The sequence below is a fragment of the Protopterus annectens genome, chromosome 6.part0 (assembly GCF_019279795.1).
Source record: "Protopterus annectens isolate FY-2018-M chromosome 6.part0, PAN1.0, whole genome shotgun sequence".
Taxonomy (NCBI): Eukaryota; Metazoa; Chordata; order Ceratodontiformes; family Protopteridae; genus Protopterus; species Protopterus annectens.
In genome coordinates, this window is record NC_056737.1 from 797596386 (window position 1) to 797617535 (window position 21150).

The window sequence follows — 21150 nt, forward strand, 5'->3', positions numbered from 1 at the left end:
CCATGTACTGTGCACAAGCCTGTCTGAGGGAATGCAGGCTGTTGTTTATTGCCTGACCACCATTGCTATCATCATTGGTAGAACGTATGATATGGGAAGCTGCGCAACCACCCTCAGTGACATGTAGTAGTTGTGCACCAGACTAAAGCATAATCATATTGTGCAGAACGTAACAAGCTGTAAACAATGTGCATGCAGTAGAAGAGTGCAATGAAGGGCCCCTCTAATCATTCAGGCCAAGCACTCACTCAATGACTATCCATGTCTGTGACTGGTTATTGTTAAAGTACTACAATTCAACACCCAGTAGATTGCAGTCTAGTGTTATTAGCCAAGGTTCGAGTGGCTAGTTTCTATCACCTGGAAAGCATAACCGGGAAGGAACACATGGAGATGGGGTGAAATCTTAATTAAAATATAGAGGAATAGCTTTGACAGAACAAAGGTTTTAAGGGTGCACATACCTACTAAGCATACATGCAGACTCCTGCTATTCAGGAAGTAGTGTTAAAGTGAACCTGTGTCTCATTTGTACATATTATGAGCACTGCCAGGATGCTGGGCCAATATGGTGGTGGTAGAGCCAGATGCATCACACAGTACCTGGCAGTTGATGGAATAGTAACCCTTCCTATTGCAGTGCCTCTACCTCCCTAGTCCCGGTGGGGCCTTAGTAGCCACACGGGTGCAATGTATTACACCAAGTACCATTCCACAGAATGTATGCATAGCACTGTTTTGGTCTTTTAGTGACACTGGAAAATTTATATACTTATCCACATGGGCTATGCCTATATTGAGGAATGCTGTAAGTATCATTGAGGCAGGAGCCTATGTCTCTGAAAGGTCCCTGTAGCAAGTATAGTGAGGGCTGCACATACCTTGGTATCCACAGGAATAGAAAGGCCATGCATTTCCTAAGTGCCAGTTTGTGGGCCGTGCATGTTCACTAAACAACAAAGTAGAAATGGTTAATCCTTTGCCTGTATCCCTCCTTTAAGGCCACCAAGTGCCTCTAGCTACAGCGGGTTTAGGTATGACAGGACATACAGCTCAAAAGAGGACACAGCAACGTTAGCAACAAAGTAGTGAATGGAAGTAAGAGAACATTTGCTTTTTTTACAAAACAGATGTGCACTGCACAAATCGCGACTCTGAATCACAAAAGTCAGGAATAAGTTAAGTAGCATTTTTGCACATTTCTCATTTGTATACAGAATTCCATATAGTATTCTTCTTGTCATACATAAGCTCAGCTTACATTTCTGAATTGCATCTTGACTGCACTCGTGTGCAGCCAGCACACATGTTCAGTGTGCAGTTGCATTGCGACGTCTGATCCTTTCCATCTTTTATCCAATAAAACTTCTGGCTGAGAGGTCAATACAGACTGGAGAGGAAAGGATGAAGAAGAATTGAAAAAGGTAACGCTGTGGAAACAAAACTATGCTGAAGCTGAACTAGATTGGGTAGATACAGAAAAATAACTGCATCATCTAAATCTTAAATCTGTTGGTATGGCATTATCTAGTGACGTAACCTGGACAGACAGCATACTACAATGAGACACTGAAATATTTTATGAGATAAACTATTCCATTTAGCAGTGAAATCTGGACTAATAAGGAAGCGAAGTCGTTAAATAAATTACTTGTAAATAGCAGAAGGATGGTGGTTGCTCTTCGAGGGGCTGTGTTTCTGAGTGACAAAACAGAAGCATGATTTTGGAAGGCGAGGTTGACAGTGAAAAGCGTTCTTTAAAAACTATATATCGATTGTCTGTTTCTAAAACGGGTTAAGAAAAACGCGAGCAATACAAAGAAGTTTATATTCACGTTTCATAGAGATGGCATTATTAAGAATTATTGAGGAAGATTAGAAGACTACAATTCGGCACTGCTAGATTACATTAAGTATGTAAAATAAGTACAATCAGTATTTCTGTTCAGGTTATGTCACTTGATAATACCATGCGTACAAATTTTACGATTTAGTTGATGTACTTTTTTTTCTGACTCAGCAAAACAATGCTAGCAATAACTGCTAATATTAAGTACAAACAATCCAATTATCCTTTATTTCCTGATAGGACGGGGCGGTTCTTCTCGTTATTTATTTCAGGTGGGTTCAAATGAAGGACCACCTGCACATACTATTAGGTTTATACCGTGTGACTAAATATGCCGGATAACTCGCAGTCCAGCCCACACGTAGTTTAAGAATTACTTCTGAAATAAACAAAACGAGGTCATCATCTACGCACAGTTTGTGATTTTTTTTATTAATGCATTTCAAACAGAAATACATGCTTGCTGGGTTTGGGTTGTTTCAACAAATCACACTCAACTTGGTACTCAGCAGGATATTCAACACTTGTTTTCAGTTGCACTGTTATAGACCAAACCCATAAAAGCAATAGCAGACCTGTCAAACCACAAACTCGAGGTGATGTAATGGATTAAGCTCTTTACTTGATGCTTTTGCAGTAATGTGAGGCTAGATACGCATCCGGGTCTTTAACGCTCTCCTGAGATTGGTTATGTTATGTGCAGTAGTCCCAAAGCAGAGTGAAATGGACTGTAGTCAGTGGAAGACCCAGATTTCTTTTTTTCATGAGCAGCAAAGTTGCTCGGGTTTAAGGAATGAATTCCTGGTTTTCTCAAATAAGAGAGTCGATTTTCGCGTTTGAATAAATGATTTGACCCAGGTTCTGGCTGTCATTCCCGCACTGACAGCGTTTCTTCTTGTTGCTGTGGAGGTTAAGTTGGTAAGTTGTCAATGATGCTGCGCATTGCGGTCTCGAGTTGGAAACATACTGCCAGGGAGGAGTAGGAGGCGGTCTTTTGCAGTACTGGAGGGCGCTGGAAGCGACAACATTCCGAGGCTGGGCCAGGGCCTTAGGAACCGGTGGTTGTTTGGGATAAGAGGTTATAGTTAAGGAAAACTTTCCAAGCATGCTTGCTCCAGCTTTTACTAATGAAGCAAATTGTGTCTCGGAGTGGGAACCTGTGATTCATCTCTAATGGGTGAATGTAGGCAATCTAAATTTATATGAACTGTCTTGTAGTCGTGTTTATTTTGCAACAGAAGGCAAGAATTGATAAGTAATTGCTCGTGAATATATGACAGCATATTTTATTTCTAGGGGAGTTAAGAAAGGTGTACTTGAAAGTATATGTGTATTGTTTTTAAATGTTTACATTCTGAAAAAAATCGTATTGTTGCCTCTTTGGAAGTTCAAAGGGTTGAATGATGACTGTAAAGCGAAAACGTGACTAGCTTTAGTTACATGTCTCCAGTTAGTCCAGGTGAGCATTTTTGAAGTACTCTGTGCTTATGAGTTAGGTGGTAAAAATGTTCAAGTTGTCCGTGTTGGAAGTGGATGGATGCCAGATAGTCAAAGCAGAAGCAGACTAGTAATCCTATGATTAAAACTGCTAAACTATTGTACTTAAACGTGTGTTTTATGAAGTCTGATCTTTACGTCTGTGACAAGGGGATGCTGTATATCTCTGTTTAGAGCTCTTTAGAATGTTGGTGGTTTTCGTTGTATGCTCCTTTTTTATCTGCTTTAATTCATTAATTGTGCAGATGTGACAGCCACTTAAAATGCAAGAGGATCAGTGTCTGCCTAATCAGTATAATGGGCGTTCTGTTAACGTGTTGTATGCTGTTGGTATTTATTAACCGGATGGGTTGAGCAGTACAACATTTTTATTCATAGCTTTGTAAATGTACAAGTGTAACAGCAATTTATAGTACATGATTTATGTACAATGGTAAAACATGCCAGGGGTTATGAGAGCTTGAGAGTGCTTTGAGATGGCGAAGTAGCTTAAGAGTAGTAAAATTAAGCAATTGACTAAAGGGGGTGTATAGTTTGGGTGGCTGGCCAAGGTCCTCGATATTTTAAGTGGAGAAGGGGACTGATGCTCATTGGGCAACAGGTACAGCTTTAATGTACTGAAGTCATGAAGGGAAGGAATGAAACCTTCACTTAAGGGGTCTAATCTCATTGATTGCTGTGAATATAAATTGTAAGGTGCTACATTGTCAATACTGAATAAAACTGTAAAACAAATTTTCACTCAGCCTAAGCATAACGCATCTTGATGACGAAAAGGTGGTAGCACAATTGCTGTTGTTGGGATGCAGCAGGTGAATTCCTCATAGCTTGTGGACAAGTTGATATGTAAATAAGAACTTCAGCATAGTGAGCAAACCTCTCCTCCTCTTATTGCAATAAATCTGGACAAAGCCTAAAAATAATGATGGGACAAAGGCCCAAAAATAGGGACAGATTTTGTATTGCTCTTTGTAAGCTTTGCTGTTAGAATAACATAATTTGTATTGGCACACATTTTCTGAAGGATCTGAATTCCGTTACTGAAATGTATGTTATTTAGTGACGTCAGTCCTCGGTGATTTGGTAGAAAGTCACATTTTATGAGGAACAGACCAAAAGTGTGGCAAAAGTCTGGACATTCTGTGGAAATCTGGACAGTTGGAAGGCATGAACATTAGTAATACTTTTCAGCCAGAGTTAACTTTTTTCCATGTCGTTTTAAGTATTTGAAAAAGCCTTTGGTCATCTTTTGTATTCTTTGCCTAGTCAGTTGAGCAAGGTTCACACATGCTTCAGTGGAAGAGGATTTTTTTTTGGATATGTGAAAGAGAGCATAAGATTGTCTTAACGTTTTTTAGTTGTTGCTACTTCAGTGTTTGTTTCTCCAGTTCATTTCCCATCTGAGATGTTTTCTATGTGGAGAATGTGTACATTTTTTTTTTTGATTCTCTAGTTTCCTTTTACATTTAAGTGACGTATATGGGTTAATTGGTGATTGTGGGTGTGTACGTGCACACACGTAACTGTGTGTATATGTAATATATATATTTATATATGCACACGCATGCGTCCTGTCATGGACCTTGTGCGCTGTCCAGCATTGGTTCTGTGCATTACAGTGGCCAGTTTTATGCCTAGCCTGGGGTGCAGTTCAACAAGGGTTATAAGTAATCAACAGGATTAAAAGATAAAACATTGTAGTGCTATAGTATTCATTCATTATTGTTTAGTACAGTTAAATTAGTGTCAGCGTGAGTAAGGTTTAGAAAGTGAGGATGGCGGTATATTCATAAGCGACTGAGAGGATAATAGGGCTAAGTGTGCACTTACAAAAAGTAATTGTTCCTTGGTGAGGTTGTTAAAAATGTATGTGGTTTAAGTTGATAGCTAGGCCACTGTGTGCAAGTCCTAGAAGTTTTGGCATATTTTAATAGGGGCAGTTATTGAGCTTTGTGAAAACCTTGTTTTGGTACTGCAAGAAGACTCTGTTATGCATATGTCTGTAACTTAAGTTAACATAGGAAAGCAGGTTGCTATGCTCAGCTTTTGAAAATTGTGTACATGAAATGAGGGTGCATGTGTTTTTGTATGTGTATATATGTGTGTGGTGTATGTGTGTGTATGTATATGTGTGTGTGTATATATAGATATATATATATATATATATATATATATATATATATATATATATATATATATATATAAATAAAATCACACATATACGTATATGTATGTGATTTTGTTTTTTGTGTTTTATTTATTTATATATATATATATATATCTGTGTTTTATGTACTGTGATGCAAGAATATTGAAGACACTTTGCTTATGCCTTGTACTTCAAACCAACAAACTGTACCTGTCATGTTGGAAAAGTTGACTTCTTCAGCAGAGTAATTAGTAGTGAAAGCATTAGTGATTGTAAACCGTAGATATGAAAGTCCCTGTCTGTTATGGGCGAGCTGCAGTTTGCTTTATGTAGTTAGTTTCACAGTGATTTTAGTGCAAAGTTTGTGTTATGTGGGCATGTTAGTGTAGCACAACTGGTAAAAATAAATAAATACTGGTTTAAATGTATAGAATATGTTGAATTTGCAGGTTGTATATCACTTTCAGTATTTGCTTGTCATTTACTGCCAGAGTGGAAATGCATATGTGTTCATGGAGTAAAAACATATGTAGTGTTTGTTTGGCGTATGTAGGGAACCCCCCCCGCCATATCTAGTGGGAAGTGTGCTTTACTTGTGTACTAAAGGCAGTGAATGGCAATATTTGGAGTGCTGTTGTCTTCTTTTTTGGCTGAACTGGATTTGTTTTGTCCGTGCCCAGCCCCCACCTCCTGCATAGGCAAAAATTGTATAGGGAAAGCCAAGATGATCTTTAAAGAACTATGTAATTATTTGATAACCTTGGTATTTGTATTTTTTTTGCCCACTCCCACCCTCCACCCCCCAATGTTGTGAATCACTTACAAAGAAAGTGTAGTTTTATATCTATTCTTCGGATGAGAGGTTAAATTGAGGCCTTAGCTGGTGGTAGCTCAGGTGGATGCAAAAGATCCCATGGCAGTTATTGAAAAGAGTAGGGAAAGTTCCCCAGTGCCCTGATCAAATTTCCCTTAGTCAGTATGAATACCACTTCAGATTACTCCTGAAAAAGAGTCCCAAGTATAAATTTGAAAAAAAAAAAAAAAGACCTCTGAGTCTTCTGTCATTACTTCATACCATACATAAAAGGGCAGGCACTCTTGGTCTAAAGTGGCTGTTATATCCTATGACAGTTGCTGTTTTATTTGTTCATTTTATTTGTTTATTTTTACTATTTGTTCACTGCCCCAGCTCAAGGAGATCAGTCTTTCAATTAACATTATTGTATACAAAACAAGTGCTTAATTCAGAACATAGTAAGATTGAATGCAGGTAGAGTGACATTTAAAAGGTCTAGTTATGGTGCGCTTGGAGAGAAAAAATTTATACGAAATGCAAACTGCGCAGTCATAAGTATAATACATAAAATCCAATATATGTGAAATGCTTGTTTATAATATGCCACCTTAAGAGGCTGCGAAAAGTTTATTAAATGTATTCTAATATTCATGGTGTGGGATGATAAATTACCTAACCGCTGTCAGTTAGTTGCATGTACATTTAGTAAAGAGATGCTCTTCAAGTCCATCTTTGAAGCTTTTAATAGTTTCTAGATTTTTGATATCGATAGGCAGGTGGTTCCATGTAGCAGGCACTAGTCTAGAGAAGGCTTCCTCACATAACATCAGTTTTAAATAGAGGGTGTACAGCAGTAATGGAGGACAGAGGGCCACACCGGTGTGTTTTGAATAGATCTCAGAACATTGTGGCAGTTGAGAAACGTCTAGAAGTTGCTGCATACCCTCTCTGCCATAACTCTCGACATCTTTGCTCAATAAACAGGGCAAAGCTAAAAATAGGTAGAAGACCAATTTTATTGTTACTCATCTCCCTCAAATTGACCTCAGTATGAGGAATCTTCTCATTTTGAGTCTTATGTCCATGTTCTTCACTGTTCTGCATTTGAAGGGCATGTTAGTCATTAATTGTTTAGAAGTTTTCTAACTAATGTCATGGACAGCCGAGAGGCATGCTCAGCAGTAATGAAAAGCCTTTTACTTTTATCATATTTGGTGGTAGTAACAGTTTCAGGTGATAACTGAGAACACTGGACTTAACCTAACCACGTCAGTTGGTATTCTGGATTTGCACTTGTGCGTGGTTCACTCTAGTACACCCAGAGATGAAGAACAAGGGAGTGAAAGTGTTCTGAGGTACGCAAGAGCTGTCTTGTAAAGGTAATTTTGCTCATAGGGGGCAGTGACTGTGTTTTAGCACCTTGTAGGAGTATTTAGAAGAAAAGTAGCCCTGTCGGGCATTGAACGCCATTTGGAATCTTTTAGCAAATTGCAGTGTTGTATCTGGGGGTCTGTTAATAGAATGAATCCGAAGATTTTATTCTTGGCAGTCTGTATTCTGAGAGTATTGTAGGCTGAATGCAGAACAAGAAAATGTAGACTGTATTCAAGTTTAGGTATTAAAATATTTTTTATTAGTGGTCCTGCAAAAAGAAGGTAACTGATCTTGTAACAAAATCTGTCTGTGTGTGTGGTAAAAGGAAAGCGTAATGTTGAGTATTAGGCCTAGGGTACCTTTGTTCAGTGATATTGGGTATTATTAAGATCTGTTATGAGTAGGAGGAGTGGTTTGTAATTTCTTGGTTGAGTGGTTTGTAATTTCTTGGTTGCTCTAAAATGACTTATCCTCTCAACAAAGGCAAAAACATGGACATACACTGGATTTTAGCAAGACTACCAAGGATAGCTTGCAAACTCAGACTGATTTTGTGTAACTGGTCAGAGTTTGATGCATTACAGCATATTCTTAATAGGCTCTTTCTATTCTAGGACATGCAGTTGTCCTGCTAGACCAAGAGGTTCAAAGGGAAGGTAGTCCCTCTAGATTACTCCTCAATTAAGTTAAGCTTTTATGACTTTGTCTGCTTTTAACAATCTTGCATGTGCATTAGTTTGTGTTGTAACTTTGCTGCAGCTTTAAGATAATATGCAGAAAGTTGATCAAAATTCAAAGCAGCATTTCTGAAACAGAGAGGCAACCCTTCTCTAATTTGAAAAGCTTCTGGAAGAAAGTCAGGAAGACCTAAACATCCTCTTGGCATTGACTTGAACACAAGTGATGATAGTGTTATTGAGCCTAAAAAATGTTGCTGAAGTATTTGCAACATTTTTGCAGTGTATTTGTTTAGGAATGGAATAGCTTATAGTGGCTAATGTCTCATCAGTGAAAAGCTTGTTTGGCTTCATCACTGAATTTCACTTTATTTGGCTCTATTTAAATTACAGTCTCAAAGACTTGCATGCCAGTAGAATAAACTCCCTTTCTGTTAAACTCTGCCCATGAATCCGTATTTTCAAGGAGGCCTTGGTTGACTACATGGGTCCTCGTAAGTTCTAACATGGTAATTAGGACTTTAAGCCCCTTTCTGGGCAGTAGATTTTGAGTTTGCTCATCAAATCTATAAATTTAGTGGTTGTAAGAGATATCAGACTATGGGCAGGCAGGGTATTTAGACCTTCCCAATTTTCTGTGAGTTTGTGATACTTTACTTGCTGCACAGGTAAGATGCATTATTAATGCTTCCTTTTTAATGCAAGTATTCCGCAAACTAGAGAACTCATTACGTTGTATCCTTCCAGCATGCAATTCTACACGCTGGTTTGACTTGTTCTATTAGACAAAATTGAGGACTGTGATGACTATCATAATTGATAGTTTGTGCTGAAGCTTTTGGCCTGCTTCGTAACCATTAGGCTTTCAGGAGAAGACTACACCTGCCTTTTGATGTTCACCACAAGCTTTTCTTCCTGGAAGTGAAGCTAGGTAAAATGATGAGTATTTGTCCATCTGTGGTGAGGATTTCATTTACTCAATTGTACAGAGCCGTTAAATGAACTGTCACTGTTGCTTTATGATTTGATTATAACTGCACTAAGTTTTAAGGTTAACTGCAAATGACTTCATCTCAATTGCAGTTGTACACTGCAAGCAATGTTGTCCATAAGTTCTGAGGTACCACAAATCTCCCCTTATTGCCTTGGTCCTCTGCTGTTTTATCCTTTTCTTTAATTACTTAGTAGAATCCTTTCCTTTTTTTTTTTTTGGTGGGGGGGGGGCACCCCAACTATATATCTATATATATATATATATATATATATATATATATATATATATATATATATATACATACACACACAAAAAAACTGTGCTGATGCAGCTTACATTCAAATATCTGACACTACACAGTGATTTAACATAGCAATGCCAGTCTTTTGGTTGTTATACAGGCCAGTCTTTCCAAAACTAAACCCATGTCTGTAGGTACATGTTTTGGTTGGTATGTGTCACAACATTTGGAATAGACATGGTTCAGAGAGTTTTCTTGTAGTTCAAATTTACAAGTATGTGGGAGTTCAGCACTTACCTTTGCTAATAATATATGCAGTACAGCATTGCTTTTCATCTGTTTAATGATTTACTTCTATTCAGTTAGTGAGTAAGTGAATCTTAGGAAAGCAATGCTAGAATATGCTGTATCCTTTTTTTTTTTTTTTTTTTTTAAACGTCATTGAGCAACATATAGAGGATGCAGATGGATAAAAACAATCTGCATATTCAGTGATGCTAGGTCTTTGCTGCCTCACTTTGGGTGGTAAACTCTCTTACAAGACAGCTGAAAACTCTGCTTATGTTGGAATTGGACTGCAAGTACAGTGTAGCCATTGTTCTATGCCAGTGGGTCGTAAACTGAAATTGAGGGCCGTATGAGACTGACTACATTGTGCTAAGCAGCTGAAGGATAATGAAATAAAAACCTCCAGTGTTGCAAGCCCATTTCGGTGTATAAACTAGTTTTATTATCTGTAACCTGCTTGATAAACTGCACAAAAAGGCTGGAGGTTCTGAGAAGGCAAAATGCACACAGCAGATGTTCATAGTGTTTTACTGTTGCAGTCATTACAATTAGGTTATCCTGCTGGCAGGCTACCTGCAGTCGGCCTGAATTCCAAATTCTAGGTCCGGCGTCGGTTGCTGTCGCCTCCTCCCTGAGGTCAGTGCGCCAGGGGTATAAGATGCAGCCAACGCCATTTTCTTCAGTCTTTTTGCCGCGCGGTGCCCGAAGCAAAAGCAGTTCGCAAGTGCCGGTCGGCCGACTCCTGACATTTTCAGATTCGAATTTTAGATCCAAAGTCTTCATTAAAGCTAAGTACCCCATTGGGGAAACTTTTTTCTTGTTCCAGACCGATGTCAGAAAAAGTTATAATTGTATTTCTTGTGGGAAGCAAATACCTCATAAGGATTTTCATTCTTACTGTATTCCTTGCCTAGGCCCTGATCACAACGTTGCTAGTTGTCTGTTTTGTGCTAGATTTAACTAACGCACTATTAAGTGTCTGTACGATTTTGCATTTCATTACTTTGGCAGAAGATTCAATTATATAATACCGTCGGAACAGCCGACTACCGGAGTTTATAAAAAGCAAAAAGAAAAGGACAGGCATCCGAGGTCCAAAACAGACGATGAGGCTCCCGCTAGGCCTGTCGCCGGTTCTCAGTGAGGTGCTTTTGCAGCTCCTGACGCCCGCTACCTCAGAGCCGCAGGCCACTTCAGACTCCTACGTGGAGCCGACTACGCCACTGGAAACTCAAGGTATTGGACACTCAGAAACTATTCCCTCAGATGTGTCTGGAGCCGCTGAGCAGGCATCTGCTTCTGAGGGTGTTTTCAGGCCTACACAGTTATATGTGAAACCTACTTCAGCTTCAAAGACTAAAGCAGCTCTAAAGACAAAGAAATAAGTACAGCATTCTCCTGGACAGGCCACCATGCTTAAAAAAACAGATGCTTAAAGTGGCCGAAAACCTAATTACTTTGATCAGGCGTTCCCATCCCCCTCCTGATAAGAGGCCTAGGCAAGAGAGAGAATACGAATCTTCAGACTAGGTTTCCATTTCCTCTGATTCCTCTTCCGAACAGGAATATTCTATTCCTCCCTATGAGGATTCTGATGCTGAAGAATCTATCCCTTCAGCCTCTCCTCCTGAGGATTATTCCTTTGGGGAGACTCTGCATACTATGAGGGAGCATTTCCACTGGGAGAGCCAAGATTGCTCAGAATCCAAGAAAAGGCTCAGAGACTTACTTTTATTACCTCAGCACAGGCCCCTTGTTATCCCACCTGTTTTAGACATTGTAGATGATAGACTGGACTCTGAAAATACATCTCCAGGCTTTTTACCACCAGCCCCTGTTAAGCCAGACAGATACTACAGGGTTCTTGATTCACACAAATTTCTTTATAAAAACCCTGCTGCTGACCCAGAAACCGTCTCTCAGGGTCCCAAAGGGGTCAAGGCTTCCACTGCAAAAAACCCTATTCCCTCTGATAGGGATTCTAGGGCCCTGGACAGATGGGGGAAAAACATTTATACTTCTGCTACCTTGGCTGTAAAAGCTTTAAATTGCCATTTCATATGCTTAAATATCAGCAATATCTTATGTCACTGCTTAAACAGAAAATGTTAACAAATTCAGAATGTGCAGAAAACAAAGAAATGCAGGATTTATTGCATGCAGCTGAACAAGTAGGAAAGCATACTTTGCAATGTGGTTTTGATTCTCTAGAGGCCTCCTGCAGGGCCGCTGTTACGGGTTCTGTCATTAGGAGGCATGCTTGGTTAAAATAACAGAATCTGCCTGATCATGTAAAAAAAAAGTATTAGATGCTCCATTACAGCATGATACTTTGATGTTAAAGCAGCAGAGGAGGTGTTAAAGAAAATGGAGGACAAAGCTAAATCTATGCAAACAGTCAAAGATTTCTTGCAGGTACAGCCTCCCAGATTTAGCAGGAACTGGCCTGCAACAAATTGGTCCTTTCCAGTGTCAGACAGGCCACAAAGAGGCAGCTACAGATGTCCCAGAGGCAGATCACAGCCCCAAGGCTCCTACAGGCCTAAACAATGGGATGCTTCTACCTCCAAAAGCAGAGAGGAAAAATCACAGCCATACAGGAAACGGTCTCAATGACTTTCCCCTGCCAGCACCAAGCACTTAGCTTCTGGCAGCCCCTTTGGGGGGAAAACTAGCACTTTTTTCACAAAATTGGCACATGATCACCCAGGACAAATGGGTCCTAAATATCTTATCACAAGGCTACAGGTTCCACTTTCACACCCTGCCAAGGCCAAAAGGTATGCCAGATCTGCCACGCAATCAATGGACAGAGGCACAAAAACAAGATTCATCCCTCATGGACATGAGCTATTCAGTTGGTACCACAGCAAGAGCAGGGACTAGGATTCTACTCAAGGCTATTCTTGGTGCCCAGAAAGGACAAAGCCTGGAGACCAATACTGGACCTGTCTATCCTAAAGACATTCCTGGATATTCCAAAATTCAAAATGTTAACTCTGCAGCAGCTTCTGCCCATGCTGGGCAAGAGGGCTTGGCCTGTGACTTTAGACCTAAAGGAGGCATACCTGCATGTCCCAATCAGACAATCATGCAGAAGATACCTCAGATTTATAGCCGGCTCAATGCATTACCGATTCTCTGCACTGCCCTTTGGCTTATCTACTGCGCCCAGGATCTTCACAAAATGCCTGGCACCAGTGATTTGCTTTTTGCAGACAAAGAGGAATACAAATATATCCTTACTTAGACGACTGCCTTATTCAAGCAGAGAACAAGGACATTCTACTACAGCATCTGGCGTTTGTAAAAAGATTACTAACAGGTCTAGGGTACACAGTAAAGGAAAATAAATCTAACCTCGTACCTTCTCAAGAGATAATATTCCTGGGTGCAAGCTTAAATACAACTGCCCAGATGGCTTATCTCACACCAGACAAACACAGACAACTGACTACTTATTTCAAAATGTTGGCAACAAAGACCCAGTTATCTGCAAGAAAAATTCTGCAGGCTTTGGGCTTCATGGCATCCTGCATTCTGCTAATTCCATATGCAAGACTGCATATGAGGAAACTTCAGTGGTATCTAAAAAGTGTTTGGTCTCAACATTGCCACAGTCTGGAAACAATAATTACCCTCATTCCCTGCCTGCAACATGAGTTTCGATGGTGGGCAAAAGCCTGTTACCACAACACGGGACAGCCGTTCACCTTGCCCACAGCCAGGAAGACATTGACAACAGATGCATCAAATTATGCCTGGGAGGCCCATATGGCAGGAAGATGTTTTCAGGGTACATGGTCCACAAGTCAAATGCATCTGCATATCAATCAAAAAGAGATGCTAGCTGTTCAGAACGCCCTGACAGCCTTCAAGGAGCTACTTCATCCAGGACAACTACTGATGAGGACGGACAGTACTACAGTTGTGTGGTAGATAAGCAGGGGGCACACATTCCTACCCCCTTTGCAGGCTAGCCATGAACTTGTGGGACACAGCATTGACTTGCCAAGTACATCTGCAAGCACAATTCCTGCCAGGAAGGACAAATACTCTGGCAGACTAACTAAGCAGAAACCTAATGGATCCCCACAAGTGGAAATTGGATCCACAAGTCTTCACCATGATAACAAGGAACTGGGATGCCCGGACATAGACCTATTTGCCTCTCCTCACAACTACCAACTACAGAAATTCTGCACAAGGACTTATCACAAGCAAGCATGGAAAGTGGATGCTCGGTCTTTCAGCTGGAAAGACCTAACAGTATATGCCTTTCCTCCTCTGCCTCTCCTCCACAAGGTACTCCTCAAAGTCAGACAAGAGAAACCAAAAATGATACTGATTGCCCCAGACTGGCCCCGCCAGCACTGGTACCCAGTCTTAAAGAGCTTGTCTCAATGCCCAGCTTGGACTTTACCTCAAATTCCTCACTTATTGACCCAACAAGACAGTCAAATACTGCACAGCCAACTCAGGACCTTAAACCTGGCAGCATGGCGGATAATATAGCCAGTCAAGGCACACCTCTCTCTCTAAAGCAGTGATGGATGTTATTTTGGAAACCAGGAGGCCTAGCACCAGAAAATCTTATGCAGAAAAATGGAAGAGATTCTGTGCTTGGAACCAGGCACAAGGTTTTGACACGATTGTTCAAAATATTCCTCAGATTTTGCAATACTTAACTGAGATGCTTGATAAAGGCCTTTCTTTTTCATCAATTAAAATCCATACCTCTGCCATTTCAGCTCATTACAGTACAGAACCACCATTTTTTTCTCATCCATTACTAAGACAGTACCTCAGAGGGGCCAAAACATAAGACCTCCAAGGAGAGCACCAATACCTGCATGGGACCTCAACTATGTCTTGGAAAAACTCACACTGCCTTCGTTTGAACCAGCCTCTGCAGCTGATATTAAATTCCTATCCTGGAAAACAGCTGTGCTGCTAGCAATAACCTCTGCTAGACGAGTCTCAGTTTCAGGCACTCATGGCTGTGGAACCTTTTTATCATTTTCCATCCTGACAGGGTTTCTCTGAGCACAAACCCTACATTTATGCCTAAGGTAGTGTCCAGTGTGGCCCTTAACCAAACAATTAATTTGCCTACCTTTTTATCCAAACCCACAGAATAAGGGTGAGAGAATTTTGCATTCTTTGGACATTCACAGGCAGCTACGCTTCTACTTGGACAGAACCAAAGCTTTCAGAAAGACTGAGCAACTTCTAGTGGCATATGCTGCAGGATCACAAGGAAAGCCAACTTCTAGTGGCATATGCTGCAGGATCACAAGGAAAGCCCATCTCCAAGCAGACTATTTCAAAGTGGATAGGTCACTGCATTCGTTTCTGCTATTCACAGCATGGAAAATCAGTGCCTAAGGGCATTAGGCCACATTCAACCAGAGCAGCAGCCTTCGTCAGAGCAGTACCAACCAAAGACATCTTAGAGGCTGCAACTTGGAGGTCCGTGCATACTTTTACAAAGCACTATCATTTACTTCTCTACTCTAAATCCAGGGCAGGATTTGCCACTGCAGTTCTGCAGGGCCTGATAGCTTCTCCTAATCCTACTTGGCACCAGCCTCCCAACCTTATCTTTGGGATTCAACCCAATTGTAATGACTGCAACAGTGAAACACGATGAACATAGTACAGTTATGTACCTACCATAAATGTAGATGTTAGAGTGTATTCACTGTTGCAGTCCAGGTTACCCTCCCACCGTCCCCCTTTTCCTTTGCTGGGACTTACTGTACTTCTCTATTCTATACAACATATGTGGTGTATTTGCTTGTAGATGAAGGAACAGTTGTTTTTTGTGCATGCATGCTTATTGGCATAACTTAGCCTACCATTTTAGGGGCACCTGACATCTGGGGCAAGAAAAACTGAAGAAAATGGCTTCTGCTGCATCTTTTATACCCCTGGCGCACTGACGTCAGGGAGGAGGTGACAGCAACCGACGCCGGACCTAGATTTTGGAATTAAGGCCGACTGCGGGTAGCCTGCCAGCAGGATAACCAATTGTAATGACTGCAACAGTGAATACACTCTAACATCTACATTTATGGTAGGTACACAACTGTACTTTGTAATTACTGCAAGTGCCGATCACTAGGACCCCTCCCACCTTTAATGTGCAGTAGATATAACTGTAGCTTTTGCATTTCTGAGCTATTGTGTGTCCAGGTGAGACATAAAGTATGGGGTTAGAATTGGCTCTCTGACCATATGTAAAGTTACACAAACAGAATACAAAGCAAGATATTCGGGGACAGTTCAGAGTGAGCGAACCTCCCCTGGGAGAGATCCAACCTTAACAGTGCTTGGGTGGGGGGGGTCTTATAATTTGCTCTTTGTCACTGCTGTGGTAGTCTTTGTATTAGCCAACCAGTATTCTTTCTTAACCTTCTTCTGTACATCTTTACTCTGCAGCAAGCAGACCCCCCCCCCCCAAACATTTCCCCATATATGATGTCATGCCTGTTCGGAGTTGGACAAGTCCAAGGGACTTGACGAAAGGCACCTAGAATGATAAAAAAAACATGAATGAAACTACCAAAATGACCCATACAGGATCAACATAGCAGTGGTACGATCCACACACAAGTTAAAGCAGTACTTCATGCCATAAAGACAAGTATGTGTGAGTGCAGTTTACTTATAAATTGGAACTGCAGAAGAGCTTTGTAGGTTGGATTGTGTTCACAGGTTATTGTATACCTTACCAGATGGGAGCTTTTAGACCCTATCTATAGACCTGTTTCCATTACAAATGGTTGCTGACCATGGAAGTCTTTGTGTAGAATGAGTCCACGTGGGTGAAGTTACAGTAGCAACGCAAGTCTTATTTTTAGTCTGGAGTTGCAAGTTAAGTACTGTACTTACAACATGTAGGTTGTAACTGAAAGAAGCTTTGTGGTCTTGATCATTTACTTGTAGCTTAAAATAATTGTATTGGGGAGGAATTGATTTTAATTTACTTGCATCGTTTTCTGAGGGTGAAGGAAGAGTGTTTAAGTTAACAAAAGTGAGGTTAGTTGCTTATGCAGAATCAGAATGCTTTTTCGCAGGAAAAACAAGTTAAAATGTCATGAGAGGAATGGCAGAAGAATGTATATTGAGGCCCTTTAATTTAATTCCTTTATTTAAAGGATGAAATCAATGCACCTCAGATTTTCTAAGGTCCTCTGTTTTTAAGAGAAAGGGGGGTAGAACACTAAGGAGCTCTTCGTTTAAGACGAGACGAAAAGTGTTAACTGTATGGGGTAGTGGTGTGTGAATGTTCTTTTCCAGCGAAATACTTATATTTAAAAAAGGCCAAGAACTAATGTCTGTAAAAAGTATTCTAAAGCTCTTTCTATAATCTTCTTTAAGGAAAAGGATCCCATTTTGTATCAGAGAAGGTTAATAGTTCCAGAATTATTTGAGTTTGCCATTTAATAATTCATCTTTAGCCCATTACAACAGTGATCTTTAAAGAAAGGTGCCAAAATTTGCATCGTTATTGAAAGTTGTCTAGAAATACTGTCTGAAAGGGTGTGCAGCACCTGGAATAAAAGAAATGACTGTCTAGCTGCCGCCCAAGGAGAAACTTAGTAATTTTTTTCCATGTAAGTATAATTATATGTTCATACTGAACAAGAAGTGCATTAATTGTGAGGAAAGTAGTTCTACATTTATTGAATCTTGGGATACTGCTGGTTTGGAAAACCATCAATGATTTTTGTCCGCTTTTAAATTAAGAGGTGGTCTGCCTTTGTTTTGAAGAGGAAAAAATATGTAGACTTTTTTTTTTTTGCTTAGCTGTAGACAAGGTATAGGTAGTACAGAGGCGAGCAGCAATATGCTTTTTTGACTTTACCAGAAGCTTTGAAAATGCAGAGATGAATACTGAGTCTTTTTAAAGTAGTTACATTGAGGAGGAAGATTGGATCAGCCTTCAACTAGAGGTGATTAGAGTCAAAAGGAATGACAAAATTTAAGAGCATTTGACAAAGAAAGTCGTTTGTTTCTTGATTAAAGAAGATAAGCAGTTGGGCAGGTCGGATCTGCATTTTATCTAGATAAAAAAATGGTTGTTTGTGCGGACCAAACATCTGAGCTGCATACAGAAACTGTGTTTCTGCTTAGTTTGAATGTGACATTTAGTTTAATGCAACCTCATTGTTTGGACTTGCATTGCTTGTTCACATGTATGAAGTAAACTTGAGTATTGCAAGTGACCAGGCAGAAACGCTGAGCAGCATGGAAAGCATCCTTCATAATTTGCAGCTAAGTTACATAAGTTTCCTTTGCCTTTCTGTGGCATTTGACAGCATGGTTTGCATTAGTATGGACAGCGTGTGTGTGATGTTTGTTATAAGGTCTTGCACTTAACATATCAGCACGTAACTGTATGCAAAACAAAGGGTTGCTGTGCACCCATTTATTCCATGAAAAGCCATTAACTCCACTGTATTGTTTTTAAGGTAGTAAGGGTGTTATATAATTGTATACAATTTTGTGTGGAAACAAACTTTGGTTTTGGTTGGTCCTACTGACTTTTTTGTGCATGAGGAAAGCTCCAGGAAGGCTATATGAAGTTTTGGGCTATATAGTCTCCCAAATACTTGGATTAAAGTAGTTTGCCCAGAAAAAAACATCTAGATTAGAAACTTGAGTTGGGTTGTAGGGAGTAATCGGTTACCTGTAGGAGGAGGGGGAAAAAAAAAAAACCTCTTAAATGTTGCAACCCTGAAAGGATCAGTTCTTTGGTTTGAAGTGTTCTGATTTTTGACTGACAGGTATTGTCCGTTTCAGTCCTTGTTTATTGAATGCAGTGTTTTGTTCAAAGTTTAATATCTAAACAGAGTCCCCTCCATGGGTTTAGGGCGATAAAGCACAGATTATGGTCCAGGCAGCTAAAGTTTGATTAGTGTCTTGGCCATCTGTCTGAGTTTGTGGGCAGATGGGTGTGCATATCCTTTGGGGAATGGAAATGGACTGGGACTCTCCAGTGCTGTAATCCCTTTGGGGTGGTGCATGATTGAAAGGACAGCTTGGGGTTCATAGTTGGCCACCTAGTCACAAATGTGGCGGCCTGGCTCATTGAAGGGGCATAGGAGTGTGTGCTCATGGGGGAGGGTATATTGGTTTCTGTAATGATGTGGGTTGCTCGTCTCCCTGTCTGGGAGGTAAGAGCTTCATTGCTGGGGTGCTAGTGTAGGTGCCAACCACCTCTGACTTATGGCTTCCCCTGGTCAGTTCCTGCTCTCGCTGTGGAATACCTAGAACGAGCGATGAATGCATTTGGCTGATGGGGGGGAGGCTTGATAGTTGGCAGGTCCAGCATGGAAAAAAAGTCCTGTAGAAAATGGGGCTTTTAGTAAAGTTTACATAAGGTGGTGCTGCGGTAGCGTTATCGCCTCACAGTAAGACGCTGTCCGGTTCGATTCTCAGCTAGAGCGTCTTCTGCGTGGAGACGTGTGAATGGGCATACCTTCGTTGAAGGTTGTGAGTCAGGCCTGGCAAGCAGGTACGTAAAAATCAACTGCCAATCATTAGCGGACCGGAGTTCTGCTGTGGCGACCCCTAACCGGGAAAAGCCGAAAGACACATAAATGCTTTACATTAGAAAATATGGGAGTCTGATTTTCATTGTGACTAAAAATCTTTCTCCCTTTCTCCAGAGACAAAGGAGCATTTAATTTATTGTAACTACCTCTAGCAGTTTTTTTCTGTACATAAAATGCTGAAGTTTCATAACTGTATGGGTCTTGAAAGTGGATCAGTGCAATTTTTCTTTGCATAATTCTCATAAACCGAATTTCATTATGAACATTGAATATTGATGCAGTTCATAACTATTATTTTGAGGTAAAAATAGTGTATATAGTCATTTTTTGATATGTCAGTACTTGTATGTAAAAAAAATGGTTGAATTGAATTTTAGATAAGAACATTTATGTATAGAAGAACCAATGTATGCAAATAAGGAATTTTATGAAATGTATTATCAACAGGAGCCTGTCTTAACACTTTTTTGTACTTTTATAGCGTAATTTACTTAATCTGCTAAATATGCCTGCTGTACCAAAACCCCCAGTTATAATACTGCTGCTTAAATTAAGACAAATCTACCTAAATCTACCTTAAGTAATTGGAAGGGTGGCCTAATGGTTAAGGTGTTTGCCTTACAAACACAAGGTGCAGGGTTTGAGTCTCACAGGGGATAGTTGGCTCACAAGGGCAGTTAGCTTAGTACTAAACTATGAACCTACTAGTAATTGATATTACAGGCAAGCACAGTATGTGAAAGGACTGCTGTGGAAATGCATGCATATGATTTCACATTTTCTGCACTTTGTTGCTTCTAGAAGTCATTCATGCAAGTTGTACAGTTTAGGTATTTTTGTTCTGCTTTTGCTTGTAATCTGTCATCACATTGCTTGACTCTAAGTGAGTGCAGCAATAGACTTTTTAGCTGCAGCATTGGCATGCACACACCTGTTATCCTTGGGCAATGGTAGCTGGAGATGTCAGAGTGGGAGGCAGATAAAAGAAGGGGTGGGCTAATTGGAATGGTGTGGGGCTGTATTACAGCAGATCAAATGATCACGATCATCACCTGCGATCAAAGCAGTAGATTGTGTTTAGTCAGTTTTCATCCACAATCATTATAGTCACTTCATGGACTCTGATGTCTGACTGAAATGGGCAAAGACTGCCTTAGGTGAAATGTAGCACTAGGCAAAATATTCCATATCCCACCCTAGTTTTCCCTCTGTCTTGGCCCCATACTTTGGCTTTCCTCCTTAGATTTTTTTCCATCCTTTTAACATACCCCAACTGGTCAAGACTCTGCTGTAATAAGTGTTGAGGAAACAGAATTAAGCTGGAGACCTGGGGCTGCAAGGTCCCCAGAAGTCAGGAAGTTATAGGTTCTTTGAGTTGCCACCTTGGAGCTTTTTAACAACCATTTGTTTCATTGTTTCTTTATGGAAGAACTGTTCACTTGCCTTCCCCTCCAAAACAAGATAGTTACCTTCTGTGTACCTCTGTTAGACTGGAATGAAAGTAAAAGCAAAATTGCCACTGGCATACATTGTAGAGCAGAATGGCACAGCAGATAGCATTGTCACCTAACAGCAAGTGGTTCTCTGATTCAATTATCAGCTGGGGTGCCTTCTGTGCAGAATCTGCATGTCCTCCCTGTTTGCGTTTGGGTTTCCTTCCATATTCCAAAGGCATACAGTAGGTGAATTGGACACTCTAAATTGGTCATAGGTGTGAGT

General features: G+C 40.4%; 1 protein-coding gene across 6 annotated transcripts in view; it reads left to right on the forward strand.

Moving 5' to 3' along the window:
* The first annotated feature begins 1405 nt into the window (after positions 1 to 1405).
* Positions 1406 to 21150, forward strand: part of PPM1A (protein phosphatase, Mg2+/Mn2+ dependent 1A) — a 1336273-nt gene continuing 1316528 nt past the window's right edge. For 3 of the 6 annotated variants that reach the window (XM_044074470.1, XM_044074472.1, XM_044074471.1), the window contains exon 1: positions 2464 to 2767. The gene's annotated coding sequence lies outside the window, so the exon portion shown is untranslated. The other 3 variants (XM_044074476.1, XM_044074477.1, XM_044074474.1) reach the window with 3 other exon arrangements.